This window comes from Rhea americana, unplaced genomic scaffold (assembly GCF_003343005.1).
Source record: "Rhea americana isolate MKP2758 unplaced genomic scaffold, rheAme1 scaffold_85, whole genome shotgun sequence".
Taxonomy (NCBI): Eukaryota; Metazoa; Chordata; class Aves; order Rheiformes; family Rheidae; genus Rhea; species Rhea americana.
The window spans coordinates 454,286-458,705 of NW_028187034.1; the positions used below are offsets into that span (position 1 = coordinate 454,286).

General features: G+C 40.7%; 1 protein-coding gene across 7 annotated transcripts in view; it reads right to left on the reverse strand.

Annotated features, from left to right (window-relative positions):
- The window catches only part of ZC3H7B (zinc finger CCCH-type containing 7B), a 47,355-nt gene extending 46,331 nt beyond the window's left edge, over window positions 1-1,024 (reverse strand). For 6 of the 7 annotated variants that reach the window (XM_085323521.1, XM_085323522.1, XM_085323518.1 and 3 more), the window contains exon 1: window positions 778-1,024. The gene's annotated coding sequence lies outside the window, so the exon portion shown is untranslated. Of the gene's footprint in view, window positions 1-8; window positions 39-777 lie in introns of those variants that run through there. The other variant, XM_085323517.1, reaches the window with a different exon arrangement.
- Between the last annotated feature and the right edge of the window lie 3,396 nt (window positions 1,025-4,420).

A 4,420-nucleotide genomic window follows, 5' to 3' on the forward strand; every position in this document is an offset into this window, starting at 1 on the left:
AAACAAACCCGAACATACTCCTCTTCCTTCCCCAAGCTGCCCTCCCCCAACCTATTTAAATAAAAACCACACATTTCCAGAAGCATGGCAGGCTACTTTAAGGGAAAGGAGGGGGAGGAAAGAAAATATCATCCCCCTTCAACCCGGAAACCATATAAAGCATCAAAAAAAAAATTAAAAAAAAATAATTAAAAAAAACACGAAACTTCTTATTTGATAAACTTTACAAGCCCCTAAGGAAGGTGCATCCGGAAGGCTATTCCACAAGGGCTGCTCTGCTGCTGCTTCATGGGGTTCATACCAAACAAGAGGGGGAAACTGCAGCCTAAATACAGATCTTCAACGGAGCTTTGAAATCTTGAAACCACCAGCCGGCACAAACACAATTAATACTAAGTTTTTAATATAAACCCAAGGGCTTTTTCGCTAGCTGTTCACTTTTAGACTGCTACCATTTTTTTTTCCACGGGGTGGGATTAGGATCTCTGACAATTATTTTTTTGCAAACCCCACATTTTTGGCGGAAGAGTGGGGGCAGCTTCAAAATCCTGTCGACATAATTTTTCTCCACTTTTTTTTTTCTATAACCGGCAATTAAAAAACGTTTCGTCTATGCAGTTACTATTGGAAATGTTTACTTTTTAATGAAGCAACGTCAAGATTTTCTTGTTTCTCARCTCCACCCTTTATACATAAACACATTTGTGTATACATATATATAGTTGGTTTAAGAAAAAAATAACCCTCTCCCCAAAATAACAATAATAAAAGACTCACCTCTCCTTGGGTTCCCCCCCACGCTACGTATAACTTTCCTTGATAAATGGTATTATATTATTAGAAATATTATTAAAGTATTATTACTATAAGTAATAATAATAGTAAATGTTATTTAATTATAGAAGGAAGCATTCTGCTTCTGGATCGGCTGCCCCTGCAGCTCCCTCCATGTGCCTCCTGATCTCTTTACTTTCATTTCCAGGTCTCTCTCTCTCTCCCTCCCTCTCTCTCTCAGCTGCACCAGCAAGAGAAAATGCCTCCCTGCATATCCTCTGGGCCCTAGAGGCTAGCGGTTTCCATTACAAAAATTCATACATCTTTCCCTTGCGGTTGTTTTTGAAATACTTTTTCCGTGAATTAGCTTTTTTTTTTTTTTTTTAAAAAAAAAGCTTAACTGTTTGAAGCTCGTTCTTATTTTAATACGACAATTTCCTCATTGCCGGTTGTCTGTCGATGTAAACCGTACCCCAAGCAAAAGCAGAAGATGCAAAGCTGCCTTTGCACAGTAATTTATGCATGTGAGGTGCAGCAATGAACTGAGTTGAATTATGAGACCCTCGTGGGATTAGCACATGCATGAAGTGACCCTTCTGCCCATGCATATATGTTTGCTGGAGGGGGGCCAGGAAAATTACAAACAGAGCTTATTTAGTCCTTCCCACGCCGCTGAGGGTTTTTCCTGGATACAATAAATTCTAAAAATATTTAGTTAATGAACCTTTTTTTGTGGAAAAGATACACAGTGTATATACAGTACATATTATATAATTATACATTTTTGTATATGTCATTACATAATGTTATATACCTATATAATACATATATATTTATAAATTTACAAAAATTTTGATACAGATATGTATTTAGATGTGTTTTTGAAAACTGATTTTTTGTTTGTTTTCATCCCAAATCCTTCAATACTCCCAAGAAATGGCCTGATTCTCTACAGGCTCAACCTCAGGAATGGATTTATCATTTATTCTTGGGTCATGGGAGATGATTGTGAACTGAGAGAAACACAGTCCCTCTTAGACAGGAGTTTCATCCATCTCTGCCCAGCTGCAGTATCATTAACTTCAAATAACCCTCTGGAATGAATTTCACGCTCAACTCCTAATCCACCCTCCCCGGTAAGCTAGGTTTTCCTCTCCCTAAGGATTTCGTCTGCTGTCAGATCGTAATTTCCAGACTGACGCTGGTTTAAATTATCACCTCTTTTCAAATGTAATCAGTGACATGTTTATCTCTCAGTGTCTTACTTTTCTATTTACAGTGACCCAAAACAGTGTCACTTTGTGCTTTGCAGCCAATGTTCAGATGCAGACAGAAAGTATCATCTGAAATGTATGAAACCTGCTTAATATTTAATATTTAAAGCATTCTGGTCTGAATAGGATAGACTTTATTATACTGAGTAGGATTGGCTTCTGGCAGCTCTGTTGACATAATAAACTGGTAATTTATGATATATATAGGCTGCGAATTATATAATGTACCCTATGACATTGGAGAACTTTCTTATATTGCTCACATTATTTATCACAATGTACTTTTTTTCAGACATTCCTTATGTTTTCTGATCCAATCCAAAGATGACTGTTATTTTTTGATAAGATGATACTTATTTCTTATTAACTATTCACAATTTGTTACCTTGTATTCTTAGGCAATGATATTATGACATTAAAAAGTCCGGCCAAATTGGGCCTCCACTGCAGAAAGTGCTGTGCAAAATGTACATTAAATCACAATCCATGTTGAGGGAGGCTTTAGGCAGAAGGAAGGTGGGGCAGGCCTGGTGGAGATAGACAACACTGGGAGATCTTACATGCCAGATCACATAGGAAGGGGAATGTCATGGAGCCAGTAACCTTCAGATGAATTACAGTGCCTAAGATGCCTCCATCCCTTYGTCAGAGTGGAAAGTCTGAAAGGCAAGATGTAGCAGCTGCATGAGAGGAACAAGAAAGTTTAGGAGGAACTGAGGAGAAAGAGCAATGAAAACAAAATCTATACATAATCAGGAATGACATGGAACAAGTACAATTCTTTTAATTCAAGAACATTCTTTTTTTTTTAAGATTGAATTTCCTCATTGAACGCTACATTACACCCTTTTCCACCCCAATTTTTCTCTGCTTATAATAGTGAGGGCTGTCACATGAAGTCATGATCCAGCATATATTGTCCCGCTCATGAGTAACATCTTTCCTTACTGGTTAAGATCAAAATTCTCATAATTTGCAAATGAAGTTACCTAGGTCTAGTATGCACATAGTCAGCAGAGTCAAAAGGTGGCAAATTACTATTATGAACTGTTACATGTTACATAAAAGTGAGTTTGATTTGTGAAGACCTGTTCCTTTAAGGAGAAGGAATCTGCTACAATGGCCAAAATATACCTTTAGTCCAGTATAGCTGCATCCACAATTGAAGACTTTGTTCTTGCCCCTTTGGCCCATGTAGTTAGACATATTTGGGAGAAAAATAGAGAATGGAATGAGCTAAATCTGATATGATCCTGTTTCTTGCTAAAGATCAGGAGGAACAAATAACAAGGGCGAATTTCCTTGCTCATAGTTTCTGAGCTGAAGCTCCCTCTCAAGATCACACTAAATTCTCTCATCTGCTCTACATTTTCTGATAACTTTAAGTTCCTTACACACAAGCATAATCTAGTGAGTGCCTCAGTTTCTTCACTGTCTTCGGTTGCAAGAGAAACTCCCATTATTACTTATGAGTTAGCTTTATCTCAAGCTTTCCAGCCATTGCAGCACCAGTCAGTGGCCTTTTTTTTTGTCTGTCATGTTCCATAAAGAAACTTATTCTATTCTTTAAGAACGAAGAAGGACTAGCATGTCCTTCGCCTCAACATAACCTCCTGCATCATTTAGCATTGCCAGTTACTGACAGTTTTTTCTTGGGTCTGAATAAACATTTGTTTCTTAAAACGCCAGTCATAGAATAATGAGATAATAAAAAAAAAGACTATAATGTTCTGAGACCAAATGGCCTAATAAATCCAGCCAACTGCCAACCTCAATACTCATACTGATCTCATCACATACCCGCAGCTGCCACCTGAAACTGAACTGTGTTAGTATCTGTAGGCTGTAACTTAGCCAAGAAGGATCAAGGTAAAATGTGCTGTGCAAACATGCTGCTATAGCAGACAGGTTTACACACAGCTTATGTTCTTCTATCATACATACTTTTAATTTTATTTCACTGCTCAGAAAAAAAATGCCACACASGTCCTAGTGGCTGGGGGAACTGCACGGGTTGTGTGGGACATAGGGAGAGCAGCCATGTGCATGTATGCACACACATGTGCTCTTCCCTTTCGCCCTGACCGCGTCCTGGTGCTCGGGGGCGCCCCGTCCCACGGGGCACCGGARGGAAGAGCGAGATCTCCCGCCAGCGCCACCCCCCCAAGCCCTGGGCCTAGGCCTAGGCCGCCACCGCACGGCGGCACGGCGCGCCAGGCATGCCGGGAGCCGCCGCCGCCCCGCCCCTCAGAACTCCATCACCCGTCATGCCCCGCGCCTCACGGAGTGTCACGGCACTCGTAGCTCCGCCCGCGCGTGACGCGGCCGGCCCGCGGCCCTGGGCACGCCGGCGCTCGCCGCCTCGCGCGGGG